Here is a 25,000-nt window from a genome sequence, read left to right on the forward strand (position 1 = left end):
TTTGGACAAGCTAAACATTAAAGTTTATTTACTACAAAGGATTTTTTTTCTCAAAATTATTTTGCTCATAGTTTTGGATATTGCAAATATGTACTATAGATATGTGCCCTGGTTTTCAGTGTCAACATGGTCTGCTGCCATTCTGAGTGCATGTTATAACTGAGTCTTAATATACTTAAGATGTTTTCTGGGTAATTATTACAAACCTCATCCCTCAAGTGCTATTCATAGCCTCTACATCAAGGGCTAAATTACTTTAATTAGCCAAGAAGTGAAATAATCCCTTAAAAGGTCTGCAGCTGGATGTCTCAATGCCACCATGAGCACGTTTTATAAATAGAGACACAGGGTGTGCTTAAGTAGGTATAAGACATTCTCATGGACACTAAGTAAGTTAATTCTATACTAAGCATGTAGTACGATACATGTCCATCAATTTTTATTGCAAGATATTTATTTACAAATCATCACTTAAAATATTTTCATTTAGGCATATGATCAGAATTCCCAAGTAATGGTTTCTAAATAACGAATAATGATTAAACACTGGAAATCCACCTGAATAAGGCCACAAAATTATCACCATTCTCTTAGAATACCTTGTAATTGGATTCAGTAAAGTTGTTCAAGGAAAAGTCCCACAAGAATAGTCATGGGTGGTAGAAATATTTCAATCAGAAATGAAGATGTCATCCATATGAAGACTATGTGGCCAGTTAATGCACTTGTCTTTGTATTGTGACAGGCAACCATGTCTTAGTCCTTTTAAGAATTTACACCTTGGTTATGGAGATAGCAATCAAAAAATGGTAGTGGGTACTGAGACTTTATCTTTAACGTGCAACTTATAGGGAATTTTCATATGTGACTTCATTCTGTGATCAGCACTGATAGCTCATATGACTCAGTGTAGAGATGGGAGCCTACCACGGCTCCTGCATCTGTGCGGGGCTCTGGAAGTGCACACTCTATTACAAATGCACAGACACAAAAGACGGAGGAACAGTGATTCCAGATTTTAACAATTTACAGCAAACTTAACCAGACCAAGCATTGCTTTGATAAATAGCTACTTATAAATAATGTTATACAAATAATACAGTGTGTTTCAGTCTGTTAATCTTAAATTGGCATTCCAGTTACATCAGAATAAATGTTAGTTTTTCAAAGGTGCTCAGAGAAGGTTTTTTCCTTAAAGTTGTAGCTCTTTTCTATTGAGTTTCTGTTTGATTAATTATTATTTATTCTCTCTCTGTGGGAGTGTGTGTGTATGTATGTATGAGAGAGAGAGAGAGAGAAAGAGAGAGAGAGAGAGAGAGAGAGAGAGAGAGAGATGCATGCCCAGAGAACATCTTGTGGTAGTAGTGTTTCTCTTGTCATCATGCGAATCTCTGGGATGAAATTAGGTCTTCAGGTTTGGTGGAAAGTGAGTCACTTCGGGAGCCCCTTGTTGGAATTTTAATATTTTCTTTAATATTTTCTTGGGATGTAAAAATATTTTCCTGGTGAAAATTGACTCATTAATCTCATATCAAACCAACTTATGTATGAGCTTTGTAGAAAAAGCAGCTCACTTAACAAAGAATTTTCAACAGAAGAAATTCGAATGGCCGAGAAGCACCTAAAGAAATGCTCAGCATCCTTAGTCGTCAGGGAAATGCAAATCAAAACAACCCTGAGATTCCATCTCACACCAGTCAGAATGGCTAAGATTAAAAACTCAGGTGATAGTAGATGCTGGCGAGGGTGTGGAGAAAGAGGAACACTCCTCCATTGTTGGTGGGACTGCAAGATGGTGCAACCACTTTGGAAATCAGTCTGGCGGTTCCTCAGAAAATTGGACATAGCATTACCCGAGGATCCAGCTATACCACTCCTAGGCATATACCCAGAAGATGCTCGAACATATAATAAGGACATATGCTCAACTATGTTCATAGCAGCTTTATTTATAATAGCCAGGAGCTGGAAAGAACCCAGATGTCCTTCAACTGAGGAATGGATTCAAAAAATGTGGTATATTTACACAATGGAGTATTACTCAGCTATTAAAAACAATGAATTCGAGAGGTTCCTAGGTAAATGGATGGAACTAGAAATTATCATCCTGAGTGAGGTAAGCCAATCACAAAAGAACACACATGGTATTCACTCACTGATTATTGGATATTAGCCCAGAACCTTGAAATGCCCAAGATGCAACTCACAGGCCACATGAAGCCCATGAAGAAGGAAGACCAAGTGGGGGTGCTTCGGTCCTTCTTAGAAGGCGCAACAAAATACTCAAGGGAGCAAATATGGAGACAAAGTGAGGGACAAAAACTGAAGGAGGGGCCGTCTGAAGACCTTTCCACCTGAGTAGCCATCCCATGTGCAGTCACCAAAGGTAGATGTTGATGTGGAAGTCAGGAAGTGCATGCTGATAAGAGCCTGATATGGATGTCTCCTCAGAGGTCTTCAAGAGTCTGACATATTCAGAGGCAGATGCTCACAACTAGCCATTGAACTGATCATGGGTTTCTCAATAGAGGAGTTAGAGTGAAGACTGAAGGAGCTGAAAGGATTTGCGGCCCCATGAGGAGAACAATAATACCAACCAACCACAGCTCCCAGGGTCTAAACCACCAGCCTGGGAGCACTTAGGGGGGCGATCCAGGGCTTCAGCTGAATATGTAAGAGTGGAGGGCCCTGCTGGGCATAGGTGGAAGAAGAGAACCTTGACCTCATGAAGGCTGGATGCCCCAGGGGGTGGGAATTTTGAGGGTGGGGAGGTGGGAGTGGGGGGGGGAGTAGATAGAGGTTACATCCACAGAGAAGAAGGAGGAGGGGTGAGGGGATTGGGGGTTCCGGGGTGGGTGGGGGATGGGGTAAGGTGACAACATAGAAAATGTAAATAAAACATCCAATAAAAAAAAATTAAAAAAAAAGAAAAAGCAGCTCACTTTGAATTAATAAATTGGAAAATAATCAAAGCATGTATATGTTTTTACGGAGTTGGGGTATGGACATATTTTCAAAGATAGCATCCATTAATTTTCTCAACTTTCCTTTCTTTGTTTATTTCAAGATATTATATCTAATGATACTTTTTGTTGATGGATACCAAAAAGCAAAATTTTATTTTCTAAATTAACATTGTATTCCTATGTTGATAAATCTTGTTTTGAGTTATTTTACATAATATACCTTATATGTGTGTACATAGATATATGCATAAACACACATTATAGTTTGAATCAAGTAGAACCACTTTGGATGATAATCCTCATCCTAAGAGTCATAAATTATCTAACCACACTCCAAGTGCCAGGCCCGGGAACCTCTCCCAGGAGTTGTCTAAGAGACTTCCAAAATATGCATCCAAATCATACATACATGGTCATTGCTATCACCCTTGGTTCTCCCCAGAACGTCAGTAATATCCTATTGCTGAAAGTATCACATGCACAGGAATTAGAGAAATTGAGCTCAAACTGGTCTAGAAGTTTCAAAATCTGAGAACTGGCCCTCAGAGAGTAAACGTTTTGTACAGCTCTTAAAGGAGAAAATTCATTGACAATCCCACGTACCAAGATTTAAAGCCCTTGAACCACCACAACAACCAGCATGGCAAGACATGGCTAAGGACATAATGTCGACACAATTATCTTGGAGGTAACCAATAGCTATCTACTTGAACATTAAGCTTCACTTAATACGAGGGAATTTATTCCTGGTAATGTAGAACAACCTGTGACTGGTGACATCATGGGCCCTAGAATAGAATCTACTACTGCCATTCCCTTAGACCATTATATTTAAAACTACATTTTAAATATATCCTTACACTCCTAGGTAAGCATACCCCTAATCAAAGAAGTTCCTATATGCATAAGATGTGGACTATTATGGAGATTCATAGCTGGTCAAAAGCATAGAGACTGTGGGATATTCAACCCCAACTGATAAATCTACATTACAATCCTTATACCTTAGAGTCATAGAACATCACAGAAGAAGAAGCATAAAGCTCCTAAGAGCCAGAGATTCAGGATGATTGCTTTAAGATAGTGTCTTCTACATAGGGCAGAACAGCTGCACCCCCCAAAATCGCAACAATATGGTAACCTAAGCAATAGCTATATAGTGACAATACTAGTTGACAGTGTAATGTGAATGTGGAAGTTTTTACAAGGCTTCACCCCCAGATGAAGTAAGAAACTAATGGCTATCAAGAAAGGGGAATAAAGTTTTTTCCAGGGTGAAATTCTTGGAAAGTTATTCAATTCCAAATGGTCAGTTCTAAAATGTATGCATACTAGCAACACTAAATGGACTCATAGTTTATGTTTACACACACACACACACACACACACACACACATGTAACAATAATTGAAGAACAGGTCATGTATATGGGAGGGAATGGAGAGGGTACAGAAGTTAGAGATGGAAGACTTTGTGGTGAAAATCATGTAATTACAGTACTCATGTATGAAATTATCACAAATCGAAAGATTTAAACTAAAACAGAAGTGTGAATACAACCTGAAAAAATTTACATAACTTATGACTGAGTTATTATTATTATTATTATTGTATGGAATAAGGCAGTATTGTAAATGTCTGCCTAAACTGGTACTGGGAAAGTTGTCTTGCCTAAGTTGCTTCCACTTTGCATAGCCTCGACACTTAGTCAGAACCTGCAACATTTAATGAGAAAAGAAGGACATGTTTGAGTTATATTGCACATTATACTGAGGAGTAAAGATAGACACAAAACTAAAAGATGCTTACCAGATTTTAAAAATGCGGGAGTTTCCTCAAACAATAAGACTGATCACAAAATTGAAATCATATTGAATCAGATTTAGATCATAATTGTAAGCTTTTTGGAATTTTTGACTATAAGGAATGACTTTCTGGAATGTTTTTATCAATATCTCTAGGAAGTTTGGGGGAGAAATATATTCTTCTTGGCAGTGTTGGAGCATGGTAGATGCTCTAGAAGTATTAAAAGGGCAGGGAATGACATTTTTCTCTGGTTATGTTTTTCCTGTGTTGTGAACTGAATGCAGGTCCTTGTGTATGCTGAGGGAATGCCATGACATTTGGAAGGACAGTGAAGTACTCATTTTACAGACAGAAGGCAACTCCTTCAGTTTGACAATTTTCTTTTCCTTTTTTCAGTTCTGAAAGACATTTACAAAGTTGCTTTAGCCCTCAGTCCCAAGGGCAAGACAGAACTTAACTCCACAGATCAGTAATGTGACACGCAATTAATGCTCTATGAGCCGTTTGCCAGAAGAGAGTTCGGTGGTCATCAGTTAAAACACAGCAATGATAATTGCAATTACTAGCTGATTTCTAGATTTGAGATTATACTTTATTTTAAAAGCATGATTATGTTCAGTTCTGAGTTCTCCTATGAGCTGAGTATGCGTGTTCATAGGAATATTCCAGTATGGGAAAATGATAAACACGGGCAACAGTTAAGCAGGAAAACAGTATTTCTAAAAACATATTTTTGAGAATTTCGTTCATGCATATTGTGTTTTCACATCATTTCCACCCCTTCCTTTTGTCTTCTAACTCTTTTGTCTATACCCTTTCAGGTCATGACATCTATAATTATTTTACATATGTGTGTATATAAACCTGCAGACTTTATTTTTATTTTATTTATATGTACAACTGTTTAAGGCTGACCATATAGTACTGGATAAACTATCAGGGCTCATCCTCCAAGCAAACTGACTTTTTCTCTCTCAGCAGTCATCATCTAAGGATAGGGCCTTGTGAAATTTACTCCATCCTCCTTGGTATATCAAATGGAGTGGTCCTTATGCAGGTCTTGCTTAGGTGATCATATTGTTGAGAGTTCATGGGCACACCTTCCCTGTCATATACAGAGATACCATCTTGAAGTAGACATCCTGCTGGTCCTCAGGCTCTTACCATCTTTCCACTTCCTCTTCTGTAATGTCTCCTGAGTCTTATGTGTCCATTGCAGTAACTGGGGGTGTGCACCTAACAGGCATTTCTCTGCATTTTGACCGAGACTAATGGCAATACAAGATTTTTCATAAACATTGTTATGATGAAGGATGACCTCCTTTCCCCTCCCCCTTCTCCTTTGTCCCCTCTCCATTTCTCCTCTCACATTCACTTGCTTCAAGGTGTTCCTATATAGCTCAGGTTGCTGAGCTCTAAATTAAGAGGTTCCTGCATCGGTCTCCTCAGTGCTGGGAATCCAAACATGTACCATCACTTCTGATCAATCTTAGAAACTCATTCCGGTTTTATTACATAGAATTAAGAAGAAATCAGGCATCATTTTTCAGTCAAAGTAGTCCAACAAACAAACAAAGATCCCTGAAAAATGTTTTTTTAAAGAAATTTAAGAGACACAAGACCTCATTTCTTTTGTATTTATGATCAGAGTAGCACTGGTCTTCCTGGATGGGAAGAGTACCACTGTCCAGAGAAGTACAGAAGTTAGATCAAACTTCTGTTGTCAGAGGAAAGCTGAACACAATGCAAAGCTTTTGAGGGCATGAAAATGGTCTGGACACATTAGCATGCTAGTGTGAATTCTGAATTCTACATGGGTGTTTCTGGAGTTCTCATTAAGGTTTCTGGAGTCCACATTGATCTTTCTGGATTCTACATTGGTGTTTTTGGAAACATTGGAGTATCATGATTATGTGATCACAATGATGAATTGAACTTACCACAAAAATGTCAAGTTTCATAATGTAAGCCAAATTAAACTCTCTCCTAGAATTTGATGCAACAACCTTAATATAATATTATCTTAATAAATTTCTTGATGGCAGCTTTGAGTTAATCCACTAAAAACAGACTTCTGCTCTAACCTTCACTCTACGTGACAAGTAGACTATTCAGGGATGAGTTCAGGTCCTGTTTTTCTTCTAACGTGATGCATAGCTTTTACATTTCCAGTTGTTCCAATTGTCTTTTGTCCTGCAGTTTTAGGAGACTGACTGGCCGGCTAATCTGATAGCACAGAGGCTTCCTGATCCACAACTTGTTGCTCTCCTAGTGACTTCCTGCTGATGACCGGGCCCTGAGACTCACTCTGGAGCCACTGAGACGGGAAGCAGATGGGGTTTGACAGACATCCACTTCCAGATCAATCTCCGCAGCTCTCTAAGTGAAGTGTGATCACTGTAAATCTTTCTGCAGTTGATTTATATTGTAATTAAGGCAGAGGAGAAGCACATACAAGGCCAAAAGCAGAAAAGTAGCGCACATTTTTCATGGAAAGTTTTCCCCTCTGTAAGTCAGAGCACAGAGGAATGTTAGAAAAAAATGTTAGGAACTGGTCACGCTCACTGCTGTGATATGAGGAAATAGCAAGTCACCTGTGTTTTCTGAGCAAATACACACACACACACACACACACACACATATATATATATATATATATATATATATATATATATATATATATATATATATATGTTGACTTAAAAAAAGCAAATGGTGAGTTTGTAGCTCATGAAAGCAATATTTCAGCATTTCTTATTCTTTTATTTTAATCAAATTATCTCCCAATGCATTTCAATGAAAGTGTGTTAAGGATACAAGGCAGGAGTTAACGCTTTTTGGTGCACCTTTGCAGAGGTAAGTGGGGGAGGGGCAGGGAGGTATGACTTGACCTGTGCATGTGGATCAGACCGTCTGAGGGATTAAAAGATGTATAGATTGCATAGCTGAATGCCTCTGAAGAAAAATTGTTATTTTGTCTTTTTTTAATAAATTCAATGTTATTAGATTTTTAGCCCTGCAGTATTCATAATAAATATTATATTGATAAATTTTAAGCACACTTTCAAATGCTACTAGATTTCAAAAAAAAGTCAGATATGACTGGAAGAGTCAAACAGTTGTGGGCCTTTTTTGTTGGGTTTGGGCAATCTAAAGGAGGATGGGGAATCTATACAATGAGGCTGTACTTCCAGAAATATAGTATAACATCACTTACACGAAGGAAGAATAAAAACCCATCCTTTGGACCATAACAAGACAAATGATGAAAGGAAAGTGATATCTTAATTTCATACATAGGGCTCTTTATTCTAGATAAATATAACACAAGGTAGAAAGTACTTTGAACGCTCTATTCTAGTCCATTGGAAATGACAGCTCCGTGCCAATGACTCACTGAATACTAGTACTTCTGCTGGATTCTTGTGTATGTTTGTGGGCGGGACATAATATGGGGGAATAATTGTCCTTACTCTGTTCTTTCAAGAAGCAAAGGCTTACTAAATAAAAAGAACAACTTTCTCCAAAATTATTCTCATAAACAAAATTGGTTGTTATTTTCTCTCCCTCATACTTATTGCTCATTTGATTAGCAGTTTAATCTCACTTTTCTTTTTTCTTTTCAGAAGCAAGAGGGACCCTGTGTATTTCTTTGAGGAAAATCAAATGTTTTGTGTAAACAATTTTTGTAAATACTGGATAATCTGTTCCATTTATTAAGAAGAATAAAGCTCAATAGTATATTAAGTGATTTCATATAATGTGAAATTTTTAAAAAAGAAATCACATCATTTTAAAATCCCATATTTTTAAATTATATCATCTATTTAATCTCTCATGGGGCGGCAACCATTAAGTTTCCAGTAGGTACAATCAGGAAAGAGTATTTGGTATGAAGAAAAGGAAGACATAAACGAAATCTTAGCTGGGCATGGTGGAAGACACCGGCAATGCTTGAACACAGAAGGTTCAGGCAGGAGGACAGGGTTTTCCAGGCTAGCCTGGGCCTCAGAGGAATTTCATGTTGCGAATGAACGAAGCAAAACAAAACAAACTAACCAACCAACAAATAACTGACTGGCCATCCAGCCACACAGCCTAATACCAACCAACCAACCAACCAACCAACCAACCAACCTATCAATTAAATCCCTGGATCTTGTGGATTTAGTCCTTAAACATGAACACTAGTTCTTGTGTTTAGGATATTCTATTTCAGCAGAAAATATTTTGGTGAAAGCTAGAAAAGCAACACAGGTTTTTCAGCAAAGTCTCTTTCTAGATATTAGAACTCAATATAAGGCGTGATCTCAAGTGACATGTGAATAACCAGTTTAGCAACATTATGTAGATGCTGATATGGCCACAGAAGGATGACTTTTAAGGAGAGTAACCACATGATGAGATAAGAGCCTAAGACTGTCTTGCAAGGGATGCTGACCCATAGACAAAGCAAGAGACGTAAAAGACCTGTGTCTACTTAAGGAACGATGAATAAATAAGCACTTCTGGAGTTCAGAGTAAGAAGGCTCAATGGTAAAGTGGGTGTGTATTACCTAGGGTTTTCAAAGGCGCACATTAAGAAAAAAACGATTATTGACAATTGTGAGCAAGAAAATGGAGCCATTGAGCTGAATTATAGATGGAGCATCTATAGGTGGAGCTAAGACTCCATGGACACTAGAGACAGGGTGTGAGTCCCATCAGGATGGAATGCATGATTGATTGTGTCTCACTCCAACTGTCACAATAGGGATCACTTGCCTCTGCTAAAACTCATGTACTAAAATCTCACAGTTCAACCAGCAGCACCATCCCTAGGAAGCACAGGCGACGCTCTAAGTTTTCGAAATTGTTTTCCCTTCATTGTTAATTGTAAGTTGAAGATGTTTTGGGCTGCAGAAACTAGTTGTAGTTGTTGTTTTTGTTGTTGTTGTTTTCTCCCTTTGTGGTTATATGTTCTACACAATTATAGATTTCCCTAAATATAAAACTATATGATTAAACAATTTGTTGGCTGTTTGTTGCCATATTTTAGACCTAGGTTTACATATTTTCTGATTTCATTCATTTCTTTCCTATAACAGTCCCCTGTGCCTTCATTCTTCATTAAATATTATATGATATGACTATATTAACATGTTGAACTTCTCAATAATTCCACTTGTAATATTTTGGCTCTGCTAGTGTACTATGTAGACTCGAAACAATGAAATTATGCCACCAACTGTGCTTCTCTTTAAGGGGTGGAGTATCTTTTTCTGGAGGAAACTAAGGGGTTTTGGAATTGTGGAGGGCTATATGTGGAAGGTTGTAGACAGTTCCTGGGTTGTACTGCACAGCAGAGAAAGGATATTGAGAAACTGAATGTTTGATGGCACGGTACCTGGTCATACCTCTTAGTGGTTCTCTCTGGCAGGAGTGGTTTAAAAAGGGAGAGAGGAAGCAGATAATTACAAATTTTGTACACAAAGGATGTCTGCTGTCTGTAATGAGAGCTCACTCACAGGCCTGCATTGAAGGACCACTATGTCAGTAGAGCAATTTCAGCTGCAAGGTTTCATTTCTGACCGCTGCAACAATACTCACATACAGTCCTCTGGAGGTTTTGCAAAGCTTCCTGTGTAGGGCCCACATTCATGACCAATTTATCCTGATGTTAAGAAGTTTCTTGGCTCTCAATATGGGACAAAAATAGCATAAAATGTAATTGTTTAGCTCATCATCACTCTAAATTTGTTTAGATTACATTAAACAATTACAATGAACACAAATGAAAGAGACTTGCGATAGCTAAATATGTTTGCAAATGTTTGTCACCTGTTTTGTTTCCCAGTGATTAGACCAGATCTCACTGTGGAAGTCACAAGTTGGGAGTAACAACACACACTGTTTATTTTCTTTCTGAGGTGTGTGTGTGTATGTGTGTGTAGAATATGCATTTATGTGAGTGTGTTCTTATATACACATATTTCAGGTTAGAGATATCATTCTGCTAACTAGTCCTTTTCTTTTTAAGGTACCCCTTTCTGTGTTGCTCATTTTGGTATTTTTATTTGTTATGTCTTCAAAATTACTATTTTAAAATACAATCTTAAATCTGCTTTCAATCTCTTTCTATATATTGTTTGTCTTGGTCATTCCAATTCTTATCTCTAGACTCAGCTTAGGTTGGTGTTTTTTTTATCCGCCAATTGTCCATGGCAGAGATTTGTGATTGTTGAATGTTCTCCCTGCTTAATTCCACTTCTCTATGAGATCTTGGCTGGTTTCAGTTGATCACATTGTCTTTTCACTGTTTGATTTTATTGATACTAATGTTTTATTTAAGTATACATTTGTAAATTCTTTTTAACCTTCCTTGCTGGTGAATACTTCCATATTTCTAAACATTGTCTAGAGATTTGTTCGAAGGGGAAGTTAGGTCACTTGAAAGTAGTTTGATTTGTTTTTAGTCTAGTTCTTATAACTTGCTAGAAATTCGACATCATTATAAAGATATGTGAAGAAAACATAGAATGCTTTAATGTTTTCATGTGTTACAACAACAACAACATCATCAACACATCTGACATTACTTTACAAGAAATCCAAAAATATCACTTGCAGCAATTCTGAGGTGATTTTAGTAAGCAGAAAAACTACCTAATGACATAAGCATGTATCTACAAATTCCTGAGGAATCTATTCAAAAAGAACTGCCAACTTTGGAAACAACTTGGGCTTAGAGGTATTTGAGTTGTTTCTGAAAGAAAAATAACTAGAAAATTCACCCAATATTGTCAAATCTTTGGAACGTAATATCCAAGTTGAATAAATACTGTCTTGCTCAGCAAAGATCAGCCCAAAACTCCATGGTCAGCACGCTAGAAGTAGTTGATTTACATGTCCTAACTATCCCTAGTAAGTACATCTTTCCCTGTAAATACTTAAAGAATAAAATTTTAAAGGAAGTATTTCTGGGGTTAATCCAGATAAACAAGGTTTGGCTAAGGGTTACAACTGTGACAGCAAAGAAAATGCTCCGCTGTGTGACCAGGGATCAAGAATACTACTTTTTGAATTGTCGTAGACATTTCAACAATGTGTACATTGCTGTGTAATGATTCGTCAGCTTCCTAAGACAGCCAACCAGTGTACCTAAAAGCAAGTCTTTCTGAAGGGATGGTGTTAGTCAGTGTTCTATTGCTGTGAAGAGACACCATGAGCAAGGTAACTCTTCCAAAAGAGAACATTTAGCTGGGGTCAGCTTGCAGTTTCCAATATCATCATGGCGGAGATCATGGCACTGGGGCGGTAGCTGAGAGTTTTATCTTGATCCACCCACAAGCAGAGACATAGAGAGACAGAGATAGATATGGAGATAGAGATGTGGATGGTGAGGGGAAGGGGAGAGAGATAGGAAGGAGAGAGGAGGGAGGGAGAGAGACAGGGTACACACACACACACACACACACACACACACACACACACACGCAAGGGCAGAGAAGGAAAGACCAGGCCTGACATGAGCTTTTGAAACTTCAAAGCCTACCCACAGTGACTCACTTCCTCCAACAAGGTTACACCTACTCCAAAATGATCACATATACTCCAACATGACTGCGCATACTCCAACAATGCCACATGTCTTCTTTAGTTCTCCCATACAGCAATCCAGACCTCAGTTTCCTCTCCTCCCTCTCCTCCTAGTCTCTCTCCTCCTCCTCCTCTCTCTTCCCCATCTACTCTTCTTCCTTTTCTCTTTAGTGAAGGGCAGGCTTTCCAGGGATATCAACTAAACATGGCATAGCAGGTGACAATAAGACTAGGCATCTCTCCTCATACTAAGGCTGGAAGAGGCAATGCAGTAGGAGGGAAGGATCCCCAAAGCAGGCAAAAGCGGCAGAGACAGACCCCTCCACACACACACAGTTAGGAGTCCTACAAAAAACAACCTACACAACTGTAAAATATACGCAGAGGAAGGTCATACTTCTTAATCCTGCTCAACTAGTTCCATTCCTGGTGGCTAACCATTCAAATATAGAAGACTATCGAGACCATGCTTATTCAAAGCATCCCAAGAACACACTATACTTTGTTGCTTTAAATGTGTGTTCAAGGACTTCCGCAGGCTAAGCACAGTCTTTTTCTTGCCCTAGTTTCAGCTATTTCTGTTTCAAGCTCTTATTTCTGCACCACTCACCATCTTCCTCCTTCCTTTCCTTCTTTCTTTTTCTTCCTTGTTCTCCTCCCCCTTTCTCTCTCACTCACTCTCTCCTGTCTAGTTACCTCATGATTTGGCTCCTGGACCTACAGGCAACTGCATTCCTGGGAGAGGTTAGTTAATGCTGTAATTCCAGTAATGTGCAAGGCCTAGGTCTCAGCACGTTGTCTTTTTCTGGACAATCTGTGCACTTTTTTCCTGTGGCAATGAATTTATTGCACCATATTGACATTGACTCTTTTAAAAAATTCATAAACAATGTTTTGTTTTTCATCTAAGATCAGAAATCAAACAAGATTTATATCTATAATAGCTATTTTAACTCTCTCTCTCTTTCTCTCTCTCTCTCTCTCTCTTTCTCTCTCTTTCTCTCTCTCTCTTCAAATGCTTGCCATGAGTTTAGAATTCTCAGAGATAATCTCTCTGTCACTTGGTAGACTTCTTATTCCACAGCTCTTGTAATTCGCTTTAATTGAATTTGTTCTCTGGCTTCACATCCTCTTGGTGTCCCATGCTGTCTTCAGTCAACATGTCTTGGCACACTTACATTATCCTAAGGTTCAGTAAGAGTTGTCTCTTACTCTCTTTTTTAATAAACTGTTTCTATTAACATATTTCCTTTTTCAATGGTCTGACCTTCGTTCTATTCCCAACAGGTATTTAAATGATCTTTATTTGCCTTTATTTATTGCCTTTTTTACATAGGTATTTTTATTACTTTGATGCCCAAGAAATGAGTTAAGTATATTCTCACAGTATTTGTTTTTTAACATTAACTTTATTTTTTACTTAAATTTGTTTTGAATATTATTAGTTGATAGTTTAATTTATATAATGAATATCAGTTGTTTTCACCACTTACAACTATTTTTAAGTGATAGTGATTGAGAGATATTCCTAAATGTTGCTATTTAATAATGCTAGATGTGTAGGAGAATTTTAAAGTCCCCGATGTCTCCTATCCAATGATTTCTGCTGTGGCAGATGTTTATCTCTGACACTGGAAATCTGAAATGCACTTTGGTGGATTATTTGGAAATATAAACTATTTTTCAAATTTATACTAAACTATGAAATATAAAATATTTATGCTGTAATGGTTTAAGTATGGGTCATACATCAAAAGATACAGTGAACTTGTACAGCCACTTACATTAATGAATGCTACAAGTGTGAAGCATCTCTCATTACAAGCTAAGCTTTTAAGCTAAGATACAAAAAAGCCCATAAATTTCAGGGATGCCGTAGGGAAAACAGTTTGCTTCTTTTATTCTCCTAATAACAAATTAAAATCTTTGATCTAAATAAATGGGTATGGGTTTCTACTACTGTGGTAAACACTCTGATTTTGGGAAGAATGGACTTATTCTGGCTTTGGCTTTATAATCCATCACCTAAAGAATGGGACATCTAACGGACAGGAACTAGAGGCAGGAACCTTGAGGCAGGAACTGAAGCAGTGACCATGGAGGAACGCTGCTTATGGACTGGCTCCTCATGGCTCACTCAGATTGCTTTACTATACAACTTAGTAACACCTGCATAGGGGTGCACTCTTCCCCCAATGTGATGGGCACCTCCATGTCAGTTATGTGTTGTTCTTATAACCCCCTCTCTGGACTGCCCCCTCCAACTACTCTCCTAGTTCTGGTCCTTTTATTTCTCCCAAATAGTTCTCCCTTATCCTTTAGTTCCATCACTCTGCCTCATTGCTCCTCTCTTTAGATCTCATCTAATTCCTCATAATCCTAAATCTTTATTTCATATTGCATATGTGAATATAAATATAGGCATATATATATATATATTTAAACATAGCTCTTGCATTTGAGGACAATTGTGATGTTTGTATGTCCATGTCTGGCCTATTTCACCTATCGTAATGATGTCTCTACTCTACCTATTTTCCTATGATTGACATCATTTCATTTTCTTTACAGTCAAGTAAAAGCCCATTGTGTATTTACCACATGTTCTCTTTAATCGCTCATTTGTCAATGGCATCCAGGCTGGCTTACTATCTTAGCTGCTGTGAACAGGGAAGCAGCAAGCATGGTGTGTAAACATTTCTGTGATATGCTGCCTTGAAGCCCTGTAGACACCCAGGAGTGATACAACTGGATCTTCAAGAAGTGTAAGTTAAAAGGACATTGAGGTTCCATCTCATCCAGACACAACTATTTCCAAGGGCGCAGATGGCAGGTAAGGAGGGTAGGAGGATCTGGGAAGATCCTCTCTAGGGCAGGGAAAACACATGATCAAAATACATAATACATAAAAATAAGCAACCAATAAAAGATATTCAAATGTTAAAAATATTTTAAAACGAAAGCAAATGATGACAAATGCAGTGAGGATGTGGGGAAAGAGTAACTCTATGGCACTGCTGATGTGTATGTGCGCTGGCACAGCGACTATGGAAATAAACATGAAAATTCTCCCAAAAATAAAGTCCTGAAATGGCTGCATTACTAGTTACGCCCATCATTTGCCCCCTTTCCTGTCTTTTAGTCCACAACAAGTACAAAGAGTAAAGATCCACCCTCTCACGCCATCTTCTCCCTATATGAAAAAAAAAAAGTATCGGTGGAGTTATATGTTTATTTGGAAAAAAGTCTAGATCAAGATTCAGAAAATACAGAATTTGAACCTGGCAATACAACTTGTGAGCTATGCCACAAGTATTTATGTTGTGTGTGTATGTGTGTGTTTGTGTGTGTGTGTGTGTGTGTGGCCTGCATGCATAATGCATCCCACATGAATACCTGGTGCTTACAGAAGCCAGAAGAGGGCACCGGATTTCCTGGAACTGCAATTACGGATGAAGTAAGACTCTGAGCAGGCTCTGGGCAGGACATCTATACAGGTCTTTTGCAATAGTAGCCGCTGCTCTTAGCTGCTGACACACCTGTCCAGCTCCCTGGACGTTAATGTATTTATCAAATTGTCTAAGAGAATCTTTCTTCCTAGGAGGCTGGTGACAGATAAATAGAAATGAATAGACATCACAGTGATCAAGTGCTACAGATGTGGCGCGCTCCTCGGAGATGCTCAACCTCTGGACCCTCCCTTGATGCTGTATGTGGGGCTATGTGCAACCTCCTTCAGCTCCTCACAAAACAGCCTGTGGCTACAATGACGAGACGCCTGTAGTGAGCGATTTCTTATTCAAAAAAATCAAAAAGGGAGATTTGTTTTTCCAGGTGAACTTTCCTATCGGAAGGGGAAGATAACAGAGGCGTAAGAAGCGTTTACTCTGGCACCTTTAACTATTGGAATCTTCCAGAGTGAGGATGTTTCTGAGAGGACAGAAAACCCAAAAGGAAGGGAAGTGATAGGAAAAAATTGCTTTTTCGATACCGTGAAGATAGCATTTTATAATTCAACCCTAGACCCGGATTTTGACTTTTGAATAAATCAGTTGGCTGAGAAGGTTCTGATCCCTGAACATGGCAAGATGCCAGTTGGCAATTCTCAGGACTAAATGCTGAGATGCCCCTAGTTTTCAAAAAAAGTTTTCAATAAGAAACACACATCCTGAATAAACCTGGCTGGGGCTGATCATGCCGCATCTTCCGATCTTTGCTCTAAACTGTATTTAAAGGCTCCCAAGTTGAGAATTTGAACCTGGGAAGGAATTGAGACGCTGTGTTCACAGTGCTGTGGATGTTTTGTCTTCATATTTGTTTGTGTTTTGCTGGTTTTTGTTTGTTTGCTTTGTCTGAACCACACTGATATGATATCAATGTTTCAGCAGTACATGGGACCAACCCTTCAGAATGAAACTTGCTGCTTCAAAACTACTGCATGATATCCCACTGTCATAGAACCTAGGAAAGTGAGGCCAATGGGAAATGACGAGGAATTTGAATGTGCAAGATGACCTTTCATCTGTGAGTTCTGCATTTGTTCATTTAACCTACTGTTAAAAGTTGGTTAAATCAAATCAAAAGTATTTGAGGAAAAATGCATCTTTATTGTACATGTAAAGCTCCTTTTCCTGATTATTATTCTCTAAGTAATACAGTGTAAGCCTATGCATGTAGATGTCCGATTTTACCAGATATCACAAGAAACCTGGATCTCACGTAAGCATTCAGGCGGGTGCACATAGTCTATGTTAAATACTGTGCCTCTTTATTCACGGAATTTGAGCATCTGTGGGTTTGGCACACTGGGGTGGGGTACCTTGAGACCAATCATCCATGGATTTTGAGGGACAAATGCACTAAAGCACAATTTGAAAAATCTGGGATCCATGCACTCACCATTAACTAGGTTAGCCTATTTTTTCAATGCTTCAATACCATTTTTACATTGGAATATTAACTTATTGACTGTCATGTGGTAGGTTTTGTAAGGAATATGCCAAAGGAAGTGAATCAAGACAGTGAAGAGTGGAATCCACTTTCCAATTCTGCAGTACGCACTCAGGTGGTTGTGGGGCAGGTGATCAGATTCTCTGCAGGTAGCTATGTCTGCGTTTGCAGAGCCCAGAGTGGTGTGTTGTACAAATGAAATGTGATTATCTGTGTGCACAGGATAGTCTGATTTGGAACAAGACTTTAGGTCTAACATAAAGATCCATCAAATCAATCATCCAGCTAAGCTTCTGTGGCCCCAAACTCCTAATTTAAAAATGTTGATAAATGAAGTAGCTCTTTAGTTAATAAATGAAGTATCTCTTTAGTTGTCCTTCGTCAGCAACATTCATTTTAATGGAAAGCGAGTTTACAGGGTTACATGATTGAACTACTGAGCCACGTCAGTGTTGGCAAATGATGGGCTAAATTATTGATGTTACACACTAATGAATTCTGATGAGAAATAAAACACAGACATTACGTTTCAAGTGGTTCATAATTATTTTTGTACTTTAAAAGCAATTTTATTCTTTTTCCAAATCATACGGGTTCTGTAAAACAAAAACACAGTTAGTGATTAAACTGAAATTATTGAGTTTGTGGCAAAAAAGCCCCGCTATTGCAAGTTTTCATTCTGGGAGGATAACGTTATTCACACTGGGTCCCTGATTTTCCATATACTTCTGGGAAAAGATAATTAAATTAAATGTCTAAATTTTAAAACCACTGTCTTTAAGGAAGATAATCTGCTCTGAAACTGTGGATGACACGCTAACAGATGTGCTCGTGTTCGTGGTTACTGTAGCTGTGCTGAAACACTGCCATTCATTGGGCTGACAAGGAACACAGAGAGGGCTTTCCATGAACTAGCCTGGTTTCAGAGAGTTGTCTTCAAATACATGATAAGGAATGATGTATGTGCTGTAAAATGGTGGACATCTGAGGCAGGTGGTGTTACAAAAGCAGGGCCATGTTTTTTGAAGGAGCAAAGAAGTCTATACAATGGTCTTCAATACTTGTGACATAACTGTCCCAGCCTGAAATCTTAATTGTGGAAACCCATGAGACTTCTTGTTTTTTTTTAAGGGTTGACTTAGAGTAGAATGATTAAAACAGGAGCCCAATTAGAAGAGATCAAAGGCCAGCTTTAAATTAAGGGGAGTTAGGTATAGAAACCACAGTGTTCCCCACTCAAGAATGCATCTGCTTATCATGAGTCTTTGCACTAGCATGCCCACCCTCTCCACCTCGATTTGCACCCCACCATGGGGTAGCAGGGTCCCTTTGTCAGAAGGGGCTGTTACCACTAACAGACCAAGTCTTCATGCATCTGAAACCTGCTTTGCAAATGTAAGGTAGATTTTTTTGTTGTTGTTTGCCTGTACTTTACTTAATTTTACGGAGATGTTAAGAATTAACTCAAGAAGTTAGTCTCCACACGATTGCCATTTCAGATCCTTTTCTCCATGAATAATTCTTTAAAAAGGATTAAAAACCCAGCAGAAAAACTCTCTCCATTCTGTTAAGAACAAAACTCTTCATTTCCATTTCTCTGGATTGAGAAGATATGCTGAAAATAACACTTTGAGGCAAGAGAGAGAGAGTTCTTCATGTTAACTCTGCAGCATTCTACTTCCTTATTAAGGTTTACTGAGTCCTTGTCTTCATCTTCCTAATTTTTCCGTAATAAGTGATCTCATGATAAATATGGTATTGTGCACACCAAGGCTGTTTCACGTGCCCCTATTTGAACTTTTCTTTCTTGAGAATTTCCATTGTAATCTTTTACTCTTGTTATCAGGGCACTGTTCATTGTTCTAGAATCTTGATACTTCTGAGTGAAAAATTGTGTGCCCGGGTTAATCTCACATCAAAGCAGCATCATTATGTCATGACGATGCTAAGTTGTATGAAAAATACCTCCTGGATATGCTCCATTAGTCACTAATTTTCAAACTCTAAGTTCTGCCTTTGAGGAACTCATCTCCCCCACACCACTGACATGGCTCCTCCACTTGAATAATGGGCTGCTGACATAACACGGAATTAAACAACTTAAAATCCTGCTTCCTTCCTTATTGTTAAGTACAAACCTAAGACATACAATTTATAGCTTTCTAATAAAAGCAATAAGAAATGTATAATTTTATTTTAAGATAGGAATGTTTGTGCTTAGTATTTTACAGGATGAAGGAAATAGAGGATTTAATAAATAGAGTTTGGCATTGATTGGTGCTTCATTTATTAACCCTCTGATACATTATATTGGTATGTCTGTGAAATCAATGTATTTTCATTCTAGATATCAACATTGGAATTACCCCATTGTTTCATCTATCTTCCAATGGGAGATGCATATCTATCATCATTACTAACAGGTGCTCTAGATGTTGTCAGATAATTCTGGTATTTTCGAAGATGATAGACGGAAGTCCAATGACAAAAGTGGTTAACTAAACCCTAAGAATCTCACCATGAAGGAGTTGTGAGAGAATGAGAAGGCCTTGAGATGGGATAGGAAATAAGAATGTGTTGTTTAAGGGGCTGAAGAGGAGCCCGAGTAAATTGAATGGGAAAATTTAACCTCAGAGTCAGCATCTAAAAGGATAAAGAAGGCTGAACCAACATTGGCAATCAAGAGCTTAATTTACTTATGTACCCAGGATGTTCCCAGGACCTCTCTTGGGCTCTCTATGCTGGCTGCTAAATTAGGTATTAATTAAGCAATAGAGATATTCCTTAAGGGAGACCCACTGGTGACATGGCCTTGATCATTCCCCTAACCTCATTTTGCACTCTTCCCTACCCAAGCCCTATGCTCTTCTCGCAGAAGTCTTCCCACTCTGGGAAAATCAATGACTCCCCAGTATGAATTTCCAGTTTCACTTTATGAGGCTAATCTTACATGGACAGTCTAAATTCTGCTAAAATTATTATGCGATATTACATGATTCCTCTTGTAGTTCTTAATATGCAGAAGTGACATATATTTAGGGAATTTCTCTCCAAGTATTTCCTAAGTATATATTTTGAATGTTTCTATTGTGCCAACCAAAAAACATATCTATTACTATCTTAATCACTTAAAGCATTTTAAGACTTATTTCATGACCTCGTACATGGTCTGTGCTTGGAAGTGTTACACGTGTGCACCAGAATGGGTGGACGACTTTCCAAATCTGTTAGGTCAAGTTAGTTGATGGAGTCTTTCAGATCTTCCATGGTTTGATTCTTTTTTTTAATCTTCATGTTATAGAGAGATAAGCATTAGGGCATACCACGATAAATGAGATCCTTTTATTCTTACTTTAAGCTTTCTCAGTATATGGATGACCGGCTTTATTCCTGGTACTATTTCTAGTTGTGAAGGTTTACTTTTATCCACTTGTGTTATGATTGGTGTCGATAGAATGATTTTCCAACCTTTTACTTCCAAGCATTTTCATGTATGTCATAGGCATATATATCTTTCTATTGGAGTTTTTAATTCCATCCATATTTAACATAAGATTTAGGGCCATCATTTTCCCATTTTCCTCAGATTAGACCTCTTTTTTTGTTTATTTTTGTCTTTCCTCTTCTTCCTTCTTGTAGGCCAATCAAATACTTTTCAATATTCTGTTCTAGTTGTTCTATTGGTACTTCTGCTGTATCTCTTTTTGAGTTTGAGTATGGGGATTACACTATGACTTGGTAAGTCTCACTGAATTTGTGTTGGGGTTACTCCATACTATTTGATATAAATTTAAGATGTTGATCAGAACAGTCAGTTCTATTTCCCCTTTGTCCTTTCTGGTACAGCTACCATTTATGTCACATTTGTAGACAGAGTCTAAGACTCCTAAACCTGGGCATTAGCTATAGTATTTAAAATTGTCTTTTAAATAAAATAAAAATCTAAAGCGTTTGTCTGCTCTTTTGTTTGTTACATGTGATCCTCTACTTCCTTCAGGTTTAGATTTATTTTCCTCTTATTATTCTAGCTGTTTTCAAAATTATTTACTGGGGTTTGACCAACTTTTAGATAACTATAGTAGAAAATGTGTATATGATTTGGAGAAAGATACATATCTCTGTACCTTTAAGATTGCATAACTGCTGTTAAGAATCACTCACTTAAACATTTCCAAGAATTGGGGAAATTATATAAAGAAAATTGTCACATCCAGGTCATTTGAGGGTCCATGTATTAGAGTTTTAATATAGAATGTTGACAAACAATGTAACCGTCTTTTCTTTCTTGTATTAAGTTTGAAGGATGCTTTCTGTTAGAGACTTTTGGGAGGGCTATTCTTGCCTTCTTCTTGTTCATCTGCTTGTTAGAGACACTCTCATGTCTTCTGGTCCTCATTGCTTCTGATGTATTGTTAAAATTAGTTTTTGATTTTGTATCCTGTGGAATGGCTTCTATGATTGTTCTGTTCATCTTTGCCTTCCAGAAGTTGATTATAATATAAATGAATGTGAATTTTATGTATATATCTTTTGGAGGGGGGCTTTCTGAATTAATGTGATCAGCAATTAATATTTTGACTCAATGACCACATCACGTTTTACACGTTTTAGTGATTTAAGGAGGCTCGCCTTGGTATATGATGAGTTGAGCTGTAATTACTACTACGAAGTGTGTTACCTAAGATGCAAATGTTATTGTTTTACTACTGGGCCTGACAAATGAAAGGTCATGAATGACTTACTGAATATGGAATAAATACATTTCTCCTAGAATACCAAACTTAAACAGCTGTCATTGTGTTCTTGTTGATGACTTAATCTCTTATTTCTCACTGTATTTTTCTGACACAATGAAATCTCAGTAACACAAAGAAAATTGTCATGACAGTGTGGTTATAAACATGTCTCCAATGACCAAAAATACCTGAATTTAATGTCTGCCTTTACTACTAGATATTGAGTCTGGACAACATGCTTTACCCATATGTGATTTGGTTTCCTTTTCCATAAAATAGGGTTACAATGACAGAATGTCATGGAATTCTTTAAGCATTATATTATATTAATTAAAGTACGCAGAGTACTGAGAACAGTGACACCTTACAAAGACTAAATAAACACTTTCTTAAAAACAGAATAGCAGGGGCTAGAGAGATGGCTCAGCAGTTAAGGGCACTGACTGCTCTTCCACAGGTCCTGGGTTCAGTTCCCAGCATCCACATGAGGGCTCACAACTACGTATAATGTGATCTAATGCCCTATTATCATATATCTGAAGAGCATGACAGTATACTCACATATAATAAATAAATCTTTTAAAAAGTATTAAGCACCTTTCGACTGTGTAACCCTAGCCCTCCAGGACTCTTGTGCTTGAAGTTGCTCACTTCCCTTCTTCTCATGTTTTCCTCCATTTTATATTCAGCTACCCCTGGAATGAAGCCTTATCCAAATCTCACTTTTGACAAAGATACCCTCCTGAATCCAGACCTAAGTACTTCTTTTCTGCCTTTTAGCTAACCATAACATTTATCACCTGTACCTGATTACTCATAATCTCATCATTAATTATTCTGTAATATTTTCTTGGAGCTGCTACTTTCAATATTCACGAGATAGTTTAGGAGTTATTCCTTTCGGGAAACCTCCTCTCTGTTCTCAGCTTGAAGTCTTCTCACCTCCGGCTTTACTTACACAGCAGGATGTGCCTGCCTTCTCTGTGAGGTCACAAGCTCTTTGAGGATGGATAGTAATACTGTCCCTCGTACTTGTGGACCTCAGAGCAACAAAATGCCTTTCACAGAGATGACTCTAAGAGATGCATCGGAATGAACTGATATTCCTCAGCTTAGCTGCAGATGGCTGAAGATCAAGGACCACAATATGTACTGTGTGTATCATCCTTGCCTTCAGTTAGTAGGGAGTAAATCCAGTGCTTCGGTATGTTGTTGCAATTCACTCCCCTAATATCAATCAAAATAAAATTCCAGAGGCATAATTTTACTGGGGAAGGATAATGAGATAGTAGGTCCTAAAGGTAGGAGTATGAAGAATGAGCTAACATCCCTTTCAGACACCATTTTCTGAATCTGAAATGATTTTTCAGCAACAGACATTTGTTTGTTAGCAATAATCAGTTTGCGATGAGAACAGAATGCTGATTTTACAGCTAAAGGAAGATATTTGGCCAAAGTGTGACTCGATAATTTTACTGTTTTAAGCAAGAACATTTGTTTAATTCTTCCTTTGTCTATGCCTATGCGTTCTCTAAAAGCAGCAGCAGGAGCCAAAGGAATTGAAGCCAGTCAAGCATTTCTTTCATTACATTATATGACCAGCAGTGTTGTGAGCTTAGACGGAGTTTCTTGGATTCCCAGGAGTCTAAAGTGCTGTGTAAAACTTGGAATTGCTAGATTTTATTAATTAATTAATTAACTAGTTAGTTAATTAATTCTCAACACTGAGGGTGGAACCCAGGGCCTCACATATGCTAGACAAGCCGTCAATGACTGAGTTATACTGTCAGCTATTGCTTTGTAAGCTTCTGGACGGTAAAGTATTGTAAAGTCAAACTAGGCTCACGTCTAAGTTGGTTTCAGAAATTTTTTTGATAAGAGTTAGTTGCATATTCAAATTACCTTATAATAGTATTAATAGAAAACACACACACACACACACACATGAGAAAGATTTGAGTTACAGTAGCAGGTTGCTTACTGTGTACAGGGTCAATCATATACCCCATTTCATGAGGTACATTAAACTTTGGAGATAAACCTGGTGTGTTTTTGTTTATGTTATGCAGGCATGTGCACATGTGCAAACGCCTTCAAAAGACTACCTTGGGTATTGTTCTTCAGTCCTTTATATTTCTTGTGTACCCACTCCCCCCACCTTTTAAGCACAATCTTTCACTGGTCTGGAAGTTCCTAATGTATGCCTCTGCCTTTCTAACTCTAGGACTACAAGTGAGACGTGATGCCATCCCTCCTCTCTTAGGAGTCTGGGGATGAAACTTTGGCCTGCATCCTTGTAGAGCAAGCACTTCACTGACTGAACCATCTTACCAGCCCAGGTCCTGATGATACTAACCTAGCAACCAACCCACAGCCTCACCACTCACCTATGCAAACACTCAAACTGGATTATTCAGAGCAATTGCCAGGATTTTCGGTTCTATGCAGACAAGAAGATTTACAATAATGCTTATACTTGAAAAAATTAACATAAATTTTAATGTAAAAACTTTACATTCCAAGGGAATACACGTTTTATGGCAGGACTGAGAGGGAGCTGGCCACGTGTGTGTAGAGCCAGGGAGCAGAGCAAAGAGAGCGGGTGCTCAGTTCACATTTATCCAGCTTAGACCTTCAGCTCATACCGTGGCTCAGCCCACCGTTAGGATGGGCACTCTCACCTTATTTAAACTAATCTAGAAATCCCCTCACAAATGTGCACAGAGGTTTTTCCCTACAATTATTCTACTCCTGTCAAGCAAGTTGTCATTTTCTTTGCTTACTCTTAGGAGCTTTGTATTTCAGGTTGAAATGCTGAATAACTGTCTTATTAATTAACTTATATTTTTACTAATTCACTATACATTGCACTCACTGCTCCCCTCCTGGTCAACCCCTTCCATAATCTTTCCTCCACTCTGCCCACCTCTGTTCCTCTGAGTAGGTGAGGACCCCTGGCACATC

General features: G+C 38.1%; 1 protein-coding gene across 1 annotated transcript in view; it reads right to left on the reverse strand.

The window, feature by feature from the left end:
- The window catches only part of Ccdc178 (coiled-coil domain containing 178), a 298,089-nt gene that overhangs the window by 701 nt on the left and 272,388 nt on the right, over window positions 1-25,000 (reverse strand). The window lies entirely within an intron of this gene.

Source organism: Grammomys surdaster, unplaced genomic scaffold (assembly GCF_004785775.1).
Source record: "Grammomys surdaster isolate TR1022 unplaced genomic scaffold, NIH_TR_1.0 243, whole genome shotgun sequence".
Classification (NCBI taxonomy): Eukaryota; Metazoa; Chordata; class Mammalia; order Rodentia; family Muridae; genus Grammomys; species Grammomys surdaster.